This window comes from Pinus tabuliformis, chromosome 4_1 (assembly GCF_031772625.1).
Source record: "Pinus tabuliformis cultivar Carrire ecotype Pingquan chromosome 4_1, CPIR1, whole genome shotgun sequence".
Taxonomy (NCBI): domain Eukaryota; kingdom Viridiplantae; phylum Streptophyta; class Pinopsida; order Pinales; family Pinaceae; genus Pinus; species Pinus tabuliformis.
The window spans coordinates 628,392,860-628,406,700 of NC_142303.1; positions in this window are offsets into that span (position 1 = coordinate 628,392,860).

Here is a 13,841-nt window from a genome sequence, read left to right on the forward strand (position 1 = left end):
ATTACGAACAAGGTTGTCCATAGACCAAAACCTTAAATAATCAGGGTCCTCAATAACCAAATAGGGTTGTCCATAAACCAAAACCATAACAAATCCATCATAACAGAGGCAGGGAGTGTAGCGAAACCCGGAACAGCCTGTCGGCCAAACCCCATGTAAACCCATGCGCGATAGCCAAATTTCATAAACCATTGACACAAGAACACAAAATACTAGAGACTCGACACACAGAATTGACCCAACCATGCCGCAAGCCAGAGAAATCCCTTTCCATTCACGTCTGACTAACACTGTTCCATTCACCCCAGATACTCGAAGACAGAGACGAAGATCCATAGATGTAGGGAGAACATAATTAAGAGTGGAGACATACCCATGACAGAGACCTTGAACAAGAGGAGATTGAGCCGACGTCTTCCCTAGGACGAGCAGCTCGGACCAGATCCACAACGAATGAAGCACACATACCAACTTACCAAATGCGACGGAGGGAGAACTTACCTTCACAACCTTCTTAATGCCTCTGCCACCTTCCGGGTCGACATTTAACCCTTGCATGCGCACCGCCACCTCTCCAAGTGTTGCATGCATGTGGAGGATGGCCTTAGATTTCCTTGGGATCTACATTAGACAATGGACCGGGATGTACCCATTGGATCCAACTCACACCCCGATCGGGGACCCTTTGCCTCAAATTATTAATAATACTCAATTAATTTTTTTCAATGTGGTTCACGGGCACTGGGTGGCCGCTACGTCCACGTAGAGAAGCGGGGTAGTTCCACCCGAAGGGATCTGCCGGTCGGCCATATCAGGCCTAACCCCGAGGGCATCGAGGAGATTTGACCCCGTGACCTCCCGACCGGGAAAGTGCTTAGCAACGGGAACTCGACCATTTGAGCTATCCCTTGGGGCTAATACTCAATTAATTATTAACATTATAGTTACTAATTAATTATTCATTATAACATTATAATTTAATTAATTTTATTTAATTAAACACTAATCCATAGTTAATTTATTTCAAGCATTAATATATGCTTATTTTAACTTTGGTATTAGTTAGACTATTGAAGCATGATCAAATTCAAACAAAATATTCATACACTTGGCACCATGATCAAAATATGTATAAATTTCATCAATAACAATCTCATTAAATTAAAACAAAGTTTCTTCCAAAAATTAGATATTACAGTGAAATGCTCAATTATACAAAAATCTTTATAAATATCATAATCAATGTAGGGGTGTTACAAACACCATCCCCTTAAAGAAACATCATCCCCGGTGTTCTTTTCAAAATTGGAGAAGACAACAAAATTTGAGATTTATAAAAATAACTCTTTTACACCCATTACATATTGAATAAAAAAAGGTACAACACTTTCATTTGATCTACATGCTCCCAAGTTGCCTCAAAGGGTCCAAAGTGATTCCATTGCATCTTAGCCTGCTCTATTACTCGGTTATGGAGCATGGTCAGCCTCTCGACCAGGATACATAGAGGTTCGTGTTGGAACTCTCCCTTGAGCTTCACTGGTATCACAAACCCATCGATTACATTATTAGAATCGTGTCAGTAAGGATATGTGGAATACATCATGTGCCTTTATGGTGGGAAGAAAATCTAGTCTATAAGCCACCGACCTCACTTTCTCCATAATATGCAATGGCCTGCCAAACCTGGGTTCCAACTTAGCATAGGACCCCACTTTTAGTGAGCTCCTCGATTTAACTCAGAGATACACGTGATCTCCCTTGAAACTCTCTATGCATTCTTTGTTGATCTACATAGCTCTTTTTCTTATCCATTGGTTTCCCCCAATTTATGCCTGATATTAATAACCTCTTGTTCCATCTCCTTTAACATATCAAATCCGAGAATTATCCTATTTACTGGGTCATCCAGCTAATGGGAGTATGACATTTTTCTGCATACAAAGCTTTGAAGGGGCTCATCTTTAATGATTCCTAATAGCCATTATTATATGAAAATTCAGCTAAGTGAAGAAACTCTTCCCACATCTTTAACCAATTCATAACATACATTCTTAGCATGTCCTTCAACACCCTATTCACTCTTTCGGTTTTCCCATTAGTCTGAGGATGGTATGTTGCACTGAATGCCAACTAAGTTCCAAATCCAATGATTAATGCTTTCCAAAAGTTGGATGTGAATTTGGCATCCCGGTCTATGATTATCTACTTAGGTATGTGATGCATCCTGAATATTCCCTTCATGAAAATATGTGCAATATCAATGGCCTTGTGGGTGGACTCAACATGTATGAAGTGAGTTACCTTTCTCATCTTTTCCACCACCACCATGATGGCATTGTGTTGTCTTGGCGTCTTTCACAGTCCTGTGATGAAGTCCATGGATATGACTTTTCACTTACACTCCAGAAACTTGACAATGTACTATGCGACTTCCTTTTTAATAGCTGACCAATAATACATCTTCTTGATAGCAGTAAACATTTTTTGATATCTAGGATGAGTTCAATAAGATATTTTATGAAACTTGTCCAGAATGAACTTCTTCAAGTTATTCGCGTAGGGTATATACCATCGATCTTTGAACTTTAGCATCCCATCATCTATGAGTGTGTAATTCTTACACAAAGATCCTTCTGCTTCTTTTTGCAAACAATCCTGCACATACTGGAAGTGTTCATCCTATACCAATGCCTCCTTGATATTTTCCCTAATGTTAGAATCACAAGAACTTATAACAGTCAAGTGGTTTACTTGCATACTTTTGCTAAGCACATTAGACATCCTGTTCTCTTTACCCTTTATGTACTTGATCTCGAAGTCAAATTCACTGATGAGGAATAACGATTTGGTCTGTCTTTCACTCAATTTAGGTTGGTTGAACAAATATTTCAGCCCCACATTGTCTAAAATCAACATGAACTTTCGCTCGACCAAGTAATGTCTCCACATTGTTAATGCATGAATGATTGTTGTGAGTTCTAATTCATGGATGATATAATTTTTTGGTGATCATTTAACTTGAACCTTGATTCATAGCAAATTACATGTACAAGCATACGTGCAAAATGTTGAGAATTCAATAGGGAAATGAATGTGTTAATTCTCTTTAACTTGATAAATTCTTGTGTTACATTTTTTCTTATTAGCTTTGATCCTTATTATTATAATTTTATGTACATCAAACAACTACCAAAACAATAAGAACATTGACACAATATATAGGTTGCAAGCTAGGGCCAAAACCCCTCCTCTTGGGGGAAAAACCCTTTAATATATTCTCTTCATATAGATCCTTCAATTGACGAATACCATGACCTTGTGACTTAGACAAATACCCTCCAAGATCAAGATCAACTCAGCCTCCTACTATAGATCCAAAATTTTGTCCCCGGCAACTACTGCAACTGTTGTTGCTCCTCTTGAAGACTTTGATCTTCTTCTTATGGCCTCTTCTTCCTTTCTCTTGTCTTTCCTTGAGACTTAGGGTTAGAGATATACCCTAAGTGACCTTTGCTTGACTTCTTTCTTCTCCTTCTTCCAAGATCGAACTAGAGATGACCTTTGCACAGAAAATCCTATCTTTGACTTGCACATGAGAGAGAGAACTACGCCAAGCATTTCAAATTTCTTCAACCTCTTCTTGTCCTCTTCTTTGCATAGAATGAGAGTTGAGTGAGTGATAATAATGGAGGATGAGTTCCTCTCTATATATAGGTTTCTTCAAGGGTAGATGTGGCTCTTCATGTAGGCTGACTTGACAACTTCTAGGCCGACTTGATCTTGGAGGGAATTTTGACACTTTAAAGACAAAAAAAATATAAAACCTTTACAAGTTACAATGTGCCCATAAGGTCTTCAATATATGAAAATGACTCTTAGACCTAGGACAAACTCTAGAAGCACTCAATGGGTGTTTGACCTATAAAATAAAAGAACTTTAGCATGAAACCCATGCTCCAATAATAATAATTTCTTTTCATTTTATAATTTATAAGAATACATTTTATACTTATGAAGACTGAACCTAGTTACACATTTTTCAACACCGCCTCTTAACTAGGGAGGTATTCATAAGAGGTACATGGTCATTCTCAATTTGAAGAGATCTCATAAAAAGAGTCGGATTGGTAACCCATCCATCTAGCATCATATTTCACCAACATTGTCATATAGAAAGGCCTTGACTAACATCTCTATCCACAAGATCAAAGCACAATGCTGGCGAAACCAATGATTTATAGACACTATAATCATTGTCTCTCAAGGTACATACTCCACCCGGGTGTTCATGGGGCATGACCTTCTTTGGACTATTCTTATCTTGGATAGCTAGTCCTCAAAGACTATCGGTCCACAATTACCCTTGTATTGAATGTCCTACCACATTCTCAAAGAGTATCGAATGCCAGATAGTTACCCAATACTCTATTCTTTCTTCCAAAGTGAAGACAAGAATGTAGTTTCTATCTCTCCCTCTCAATTAGGGAGGATACATCAACCAAACCAAGCTTGTCTCTCAAGTACACAAGCTTCTTGTTGGAAAGTGACTTTGTCAATATGTCAGCTATCTGCTCATCAGTGGAGATATACTGTAGCTACAACACACCATTTTGTGCTAGCTCTCAAATATAGTGATATTTGTTATTTATATGCTTTGTCTTTCCATGAAACACTGGATCTTCAGACAAACATATACAACTGGTGTTATCACAAAATATCATTGTAGGGTTCATCGGTCCTTCAAACAGGTTGGATAACAACTTCCTCAAAGATACTGCTTATCTGCTTACTTCACAGGCTGCAACATATTCAACATCAACACTACTCAAAGCAATTTTGTCTTGCTTTCTTCTCATCCATGAGACCATGGAGGATCCCAAATTGAAACATCCTCCTGTAGTACTTCTTCCATCTTGCTCATTGCCTACCCAGTGGAAATTTGTATATCTAATCAGTTGAATATCATTACTTCTATCACACTTTAGACAATGGTGGATGGTTCCTCACAAATATCTCAAAATATGTTTTGCTACTATCCAATGATCATGCTTCGGCTCCACTTGGAATTGGCTGAGAACATTTATTGCAAAGCATATGTTTGATTGAGTATTCACCAAGTACATCAACGAGCCAATACGTTTCCTATACTTGGAAGGATCCATAGGGCTTGATTCCAAACTCCTTAGTCTCTTCAAGTTTGTGATCTTTGGAGTGGTCATAGGTTTGCAATCCATAATGTCAAACCTCATCAGCATCTTGATCACGTACTTTCCTTGACCCAAATAAACTTCATCAAGTCCTTGCCAGATTTCTAATCCCAATAGCAATGCATCAACCCAAGATCCTTCATGTCAAATTCCACTGCTAGTTGCTTCTTACATTCTTCAATTCGACCTTCTACACATGTTAAGAGAAGATGATCTACACACAAAAGAATGATTACAGGTTCTCAATCTACAACCTTAATATACAGGTTTGAATCTGAAGAACTTTTTGTGAAGCCTATTCTTTGCAGGTATGCATCCATTCTAGCATACCATGCCCTTGGTGCTTGCTTGAGGCCATATAATGCTTTCTTCAATTTTCAAACACATGCCTTCCTATATTTAACTTCAAATCCCAAGGGTTTCTCTATATAGACTTCTTCATCTATTGTACCATTCAGAAACACAGTCTTGACATCCATTTGGTGGATGTTCCATCCCATCGAAGCTGCCAAAGAGACTAATGGTCAAATCAATGTATATCTTGTCATTGGAGCAAATGTATCTTCATAGTCAATGCCTTCAAGTTGAGAGAAGCCCCTACCACAAATATTGCTTTATACTTATCTATACTTCCATCTGCCGCATGTTTGATATTATAGATCTACTTGGAAGTAACCACATATTTGTCTTCAGGCCTAGGTACGATCTCCCAGACTCCATTCTTCATTATAGATTGATACTCTTCATTCATGGCATCTTTCCATTCCTGATTAATTATAGCCTCTTCAAAAGTGGATGGTTCTACCTTTATTAGTTTTGTTATGTCTGCAGCATACCCAGAATATCTCTTGGGTTTCTTGCTTCTCTAAATGACCCTTTTGCTGCCTCATGACCTTTTGCATCAAGTAGAGTAGATTTTAACCAATTAGGTCTTTTTCTTGTTTCAGGGATGACCACAGGTTGAACATGCTCATTAGGACCACCTTCTTCACGGTGTGATTCTTCTCCCCCCTTATCAACTTCCTCCTCAAATACCAGAAGCTCTTCATCATTTGAGTGTATGGAAAGTTCCTTTGATTTCTTGAATGCTATGCTTTCATCAAATATGAGATCACGACTGACCTCTATGTGATTTCCATCTTTCATGTAGATCCTATAAGCTTTTGATGAGTTGTTGTACCCAACAAATGTTCCATTTATGCCTGAAGGATCCAACTTCTTTATTTTGTCCTTTGGTGTTGATTTTTGTTAGCATCAGATGTGATCTAGCCTTGAAATTTGGTGGAGAGGATAAGGCACATGAGATCTCCAAGACCTAGAAATAGTTTGGAGAAATTCCACCCGAATGAGGAGTTATTAAAATAATTAATATTTTTAATGGGTTCCTAAGTCTAAACTTAGGAAAATTAAAATATTAATGGGCATTAATAAAAATAAGGGTGAAAAGCTTCTATGAGATGAGGATCAAGTCTGTTTTAATCTTTGTCGTTGATTAGAGACTTAATATCGACTGTTGATTCATAAACAAGAATGGTATAAGAGAAGACTTGAGGATCATTTGGAGACACATCGATAGATACTCAGTATCTCAAGGAAAATCAATTCTCAAAGAGAAGGAGATAGATTTCAGAGGGAGAGTTGTAGGGTGGAGGAAGAGGAGGGAATCAACAACAGTGAGTGACGGAGGAGGAGGTGATGCAAGGACATTGAGAGACAACACAGAGGGAGATGCAGTCCAGGGGCGACGCAACACTCACGCAGGCTTATCCAGAGGGACACAAAGTGACGTAGAAGTGGGCGAAGGGTCTCCAAGGTGTTAGAAAGTTTCCAAGGGAAAGTCTCAGTTGTTTTCTCTTGGTTTCGCTGTAAAATCATTCCTTGTAAAAGCGATTGTTGTTGAAGATTAATAAAACCCTCATCTACTGCATCTATTTTCCCACATTGGGTTTTTCCATGAACAATTGTCCAAAAAAACTGTGTTGATGTGATTGGTTCTAATGTATAAATTTTCTCTGTGTAATTATGTGATAACTGCAGTAGAATTTATTTTAATATTTTTTGAAGGGATTTCGTAAATAACTTATTGAGAAGAATAAGTAGGTGAAAAAAATCGGTAGCTATAGTAGAATTTCAGGTTAGAAATTGTCACATGGCATCAAAGCAGAGATCTGGCAACACGAGAGAAGAACTGACTATGGGTCAAGAGCATGATGCAGAGGCATCAACTCAAAAGGATTCATGAATATTTCCAAAAGATAGCACAAGGGACATGATCACGATTATTCTATGTTAGCTTCGAGATTGGAAGGAGAAGTCTCTTGCCTAGCAAGCTCTGCCTCCTCTGAGGTTTGGTATATAGATAGTGGAGCTTTCTGACATATGACAGGAATTCGAGAATGTTTTTTAGATAATCAGGAGGAAAGGATGAATTTTCAGATCACCATGGGAAATAAGGGAAAGTGTACCCCCGTAGGAAGAAGAACTGTAGTCTTTCAAACCGAAGCAGGAAAGCGGCTTCGAGCAACAAATGCGCTGCATGCGCCAGGATTGGGGATGAACTTACTCTTTGTATCTCAACTTCAAAACAACGACTATGAAATTTTCTTCATTAAGGAGAAATTATATGTCAAACACCCAAGTTGGAAAAAGAAGGCCCAGATTGGAATCAGAAGTAACAAGTTTTATAGATTACACCTAGAATCCATAATGGAACTGATAGGCAACGATGGGGATAAAGATTTGAATGAACTATGGCACAGAAGGATGGGACACTTACACCATGGGGCTTTGAGAATTATCAAGAAAATAGTATCAGGAGTTCCAGAACTAAGAACTGAGCGAGATGATGTATGCAGAGGGTGTGCTCTAGGAAAGTATGCCAAAGCAACATTTTCCAGAAGTAACAGTAGAGCTAAGAGTGTTATAGGATTGATACACTCAAACATCTACGGACCGATGTCCACAAAATCTCTTAGTGGTGCCAAATACTTCGTTACCTTCATCGATGACAATTCCAGGAAGACTTGCATCTACTTTCTAAATACCAAGGATGAGGTTTTTAGTCGATTCAAAGAGTTCAAGGCTCTAGTGGAGAATCTGATAGGAAAGAAAATAAAAGTGTTGCGCTCGGACAATGGTGGAGAGTATGTTGACAAGGACTTCATCGACTTTTTGTGCTAGGGAAGGCATAAGAAGGAAGTGGAAAACTCCCTACAATCCGAAGCAGAATGGAGTAGCATAAAGGAAAAATAGGACTATTGTGGAAGCAGCGAGCGCAATGCTATTATGATAAGGATATTCCCAAATTCTCGTGGGTAGAAGCATGCAACACGACAGTTTATGTCCAAAACAGGACTCTGCATATGGCATTAGGTAAAATCACTCCAGAAAGGGTCTTCACCGGGAAGACACCTGAAGTCAGTCATTTCAGGATATTTGGGAGTTTGGTGTATTGTCGTATACATGAATAAAAGAGAAAGAAATTAGATCAAACCACTAAGAAAGGATATCCTATGGGATATAGCGAGAATGCTAAGGCATATAGAGTCCATCTTCCAGGGAGTAGGAAGGTAGTAGTTCGGCGGGTTGTAAAGTTCATGGAGGACAGAGCTTTCAGGAAATTCCGAGAAATTTCTTTCGAGGAGCAGGAAAAAGAAGATTCTACGGGATGCAGAGGACTTCATTGGTGCACCCAGGAATGATAAAAGGGAGTGAAGACAACCAGATAGATACCAGGCCCCAGTAGCTCAGGTTGGGGACCTTCTAATTTTCAGGAGGTTGTTCAGGATCACGTATGGGTAGATGCTATGGTGGAGGAATACAATTATATAATGGTCAATGATGTCTGGGAAGTGGTACCTAGACATTAGGACATGTCAGTGGTAGTTTCGAGATGGATCTACAAAGTCAAATATGTTGCAGATGACAATGTGGAGAAATACAAATCCAGGTTTGTGGCTAAGAGGTATGCTCTGAAGGAAGGGATAGACTACGAAGAAACCTTCGCCCCAGTAGCCAGGTATACTTCTATTAGAACTATGATATCCCTTGCAACACAGATGGGGTGGGAGATTCACCAGATGGATGTCAAGACGACATTCTTGAACGAGGTGATAGAAGAGGAAGTATACATTGAACAACTAGAGGGTTTTGAGACACATGAGAAGAAATCTCAGGTATGTTGATTAAAGAAAGACTAGTATGGGCTTAAATAGACACCTAGAGCATGGTACAGCCGAATTGATGGCTACTTGCAGAAGATGGGGTTCGTCAAGAGTGACGCAGATCCTAATCTCTACTATCTTGTCGTAGAGAATGGGCCTCTAATCCTGTTGTTATATGTGGATGATCTTTTCCTGATGAGATCATCCAAGCTCATCAAAGACTGCAAGAAGAACCTAGCCACAAAATTTGACATGAAGGATTTGGGACAGATGCATTATTTCTTGGGGTTGGAAGTTTGGCAGCAGAAGGGTGAGATATTCATTGGACAAGGGAGATATGCTACAAAGATCTTGAAGAGATTTAAGATGTAGGATTGTAGATGGCTACTCCAATGATCACCAACTGGAAGAAGATTGATGCATCAGATAATAAAGACGTTGATCCCACCTTGCACAAGAAGCTTATAGGGTCTCTGATGTATCTGGTCAATACCAGGCCAGAATTTCTTACGCTATCAACACCCTCAGTCATTTCATGGTGGAACCCAAGAGGGTGCACCGGGAAACAACCAAACATGTTATGGCAGAGAGAAAGTGGGTTCACCAATGCAGATTGGGCTGGAAGTTCAGTAGATTGGAAAAGTACCACTGGGTTTTGTTTTAACATTGAATCAGGAATGACCTCCTGGTGTAGTAGAAAACATAAATCTGTTGCTTTGAGCTCATCTGAAGCAGAATATATGATAGCCAACACAACTTCGTGCGAAGCCATATGGCCTAGGAAATTGCTTGTGAATATATTCAAGAGAAGGATGGAAGCGACTAGGATTTTGTGTGATAATTAGAGTTGCATCAAGCTCTCTGAAAATACAGTGTTTCATGATCAGTCGAAGCACATTGATATCGGGTGTGACTTTGTCAAAAATTGTGTCCAATGAGGGGCAGTACAGTTGAGGTACACTCCTACAGGAGAACAGGTGGCGGACATCCTCACCAAGGCTCTAGGAAGAACAAAGTTTGTTTATTTCAGGGAGAAGACGAGGATGGTGAAAAATCCATTTCAGTAGTAGAAATGGATAGGTATCAGGAGTTGTAGTGCAACAATTAGCAGTGGCAGTGTTATGGGCAACATGATGTAGCATGTTGAGAGAGAGCTGCAATACAGATGTGGCAGTGGCAGTGGCAGTGTCATGGGCAGAAGTACAGGAAGCAACAGTGCAATGGATGTGAGTCAGTAGGCCAAGCATCAACACAAAGGACTGATGTGGAAGATCTGTGTGATGCTTCTATGGCGAGGCATTGCTAGAGCACATTCCTTGCTAAGAGGGAGTGTTGATTTTTGGTAGCATCGGATGTGCTCTATCCTTGAAATTCGGTGGAGAAGCTAACACACATGAGACCTCCAAGACCTAGAAATCCTTTGGAGAAATTCCACTCATATGAGGAGTTATTAAAATAATTAATATTTTTAATGGGTTCCTAAGTCCAAACTTAGGAAAATTAAAATATTAATGGGTAATAAAGATAAAGGTGAGAATCTTCTAAGAGACGAGGATCAAGTCTGTTTTAATCTTAGCCATTAATTAGAGTCTTAATCTCAGCCATTGATTAGAGACATAATCTCGACCGTTGATTCATCAACAATAAAAGTATATGAGAAGACTTGAGGATCATTTGGAGACACATCGGTAGATACTTAGTGTCTCATAAAAAATCGATTCTCAAAGAAGGAGATCGATTTTAGAGGGAGAGTTGCAGGGTGGAGGAAGAGGAGGGAATCAACATCACTCAGTGACGAAGGAGGAGGTGACATAGGGACATTGAGATATAGCACAGAGGGAGACACAGTCCAGGGGAGACGCAACCCTCACACACGCTGACGCAGAGGGACGCAAAGCCACACTGAGCCACGCAGAAGTGGGAGAAGGGTCTCCAAGGTGTCAGAAAGTTTCCAGGCGAAAGTCTCAAGTGTTTTCTCTCAGTTTCTCTGTAAAATCATTCCTTGTAAAAGTGATTGTTGCTAAAGATTAATAAAACCCTCATCTACTACATCGGTTTTCCCATATTGGGTTTGTTCGGGGAGAATTGTCCAAAAACAACTATGTTGATGTGATTGGTTCTTGTGTATGTATTTTCTCTGTGTAATTATGCGATAACTGCAGTGGAATTTATTTTAATATTTGCTATGGGATTTCATAAATAACTTATTAAGAAGAATAAGTAGGTGAAATAAATCAATAGCTCTAGTAGAATTTCAGGTTAGAAATTTTCACATTTGGTATATGGATATATATAAGACACCCAAATATCTAAAGATGATCTACAAATGGCTTCTTTCCGGTGAACACTTCTTTCGAAGTTTTGTTGTCTAGAGATTTGTGGGGACTTCGATTCTGAATGTAGACAGTTGTCTTCGTGGCTTCTCCCCAAAGAAACTTAGGTAGATCCTGATGGTGTAACATTGCTTTTACACTTTTTTCAATGGATCTATTTTTCTGTTTTGCAACTCTATTTTTCTCAGGATTATATGGGACTATGAGCTCCGTCTTAATCCCAGAATCCTTACATAATGCTATAATCTCTTTGGATGTATATTCTCCTCCATTATCTGATCTTAATATCTTGATTCTTCTTTCTGTAAGGTTCTCCACTTCAACTTTGAATTCTTGAAATTTTGTAAATACTTCATCCTTGGTTTTCATTAAGTAAACTCAGGTTTTTCTTGAATGATCACCTATAAATGTGACATAATCTAGATGACCTCCAAGTGATTTAGAATTCAATGGGCCACATACATCAAAGTGAATGAGATCCAACATTTCTTTTGACCGTGAAGCATTATGTTCAAATGGTCTCTTGGTATTCTTACCTAATGCACATCCTTTACCTACTCCTTCATGATCCTCCAAATCAAGGATTCCATCTACTATGGAACTCAGAGTTGGAAGGATTTTGGGATGTAGATGACCAAATCTTCTATGCCAAAGTTCACATGGCCTAATTTAATGTGAACTAGGGCTTGGGCCACAAGAGATATTAGTTTGTAGAGTCTTCCTTCTAAAATGGCAATGACTTTAGCTTGATCTATACTTGGATTCTTTACTCCATACAATGACCTTTCCATCAATGAAGGCTACTCTATCACCCTTATCTTCTAAATTCGAAATGGAAAGTAAGTTCTTGTGCAAACCTAGAACAAATAGAATGTTGTTGAGGTGAATGTTGCTTCCATCTTCCAGCTTTAAAGAGGTTGATCCAATATATTTCACGGGATAGCTCTTGTTATATCCAAGTTCCGTTGAATAAGTAGTTTTTCCTTTTGATAAGGTCTTCAATCGTTTAGAGTGGCATGTCATGTGCCTTGATGCACCACTATAAATTACCCAAATGTATTCATCTTGGAATGTGCCAGAGAGAGTCGAGAAGAGACCTTCATCCTTTTTCTTTGATTGATACTTTTGTTGAGGAAATTAAGAGACTCCATGCTTCCTTGATACCTTTCTTGAGATGGCTTGCAATCTTCTTGATGAACTTCTTCATTGTAGAGGAGATCTTCATGATGCCCTTAGATAACTTTAGCTCTGATACCATGTTGAGAATTCAATATTGCAATGAATGTGTTAATTCTCTTTAACCTGATAACTGTTTGGGTTACATTTTCCTTATTAGCTTTGATCCTTATTATTATAATGTGAAGTACATCAAACAACTACCAAAACAATAAGAGAAATGACACAGTATATAGGATACAAGCCAAGGCCAAAACCCCTCCTCTTGAGGGGAAAACCCTTTAATCTCCTTTTCTTATAGATCCTTCAATTGACAAATACCATGACCTATTGAATCAGACAAATACCCTGCAAGATCAATATCAACTCGGCCTCCTACTGCAAGAACTTCAACCTCTTACTGCAGATATGAAATTCTATCTCCTGGCAACTACTGCTGCTCCTCTTGAAGACTTTGATCTTCTTCTTATGGCCTCTTCTTCCCTTCTCTTGTCTTTCCTAGAGACTTAGGGCTAGAGATATTCCCTAAGTGACCTTCACCTGACTTCTTTCTTCTCCTTCTTCCAAAATCAAACCAGAGATGACCTTTGCGTTGAAAACACTAGCTTCAATTTGTAGGTGAGAGAGAGAACTAGCCCAAGCATTTTGACTTCCTTCGACCTTCTTCTTCGACCTCTTCTTGTCCTCTTCTTCGCATAGAATGAGAGTTTAATAATGGAAGATGATTTCCTCTCTATATATAGGCTTCTTCAAGGGTAGATGTGGCTCTTCATGTTGGCCAACTCGATAGCTTCTAGGCCAACTTGATCTTGGAGAGCATTTTGACACTTTAAAGACAACAATTTTTTCTTTACAAGTTACAATGTGCCCATATGATTTTCAATATATGACAATGACTCTTAGACCAAGGACAAACCCTAAAAGCACTCAATGGGCGGTGCTTGACCTATAAAATAAAA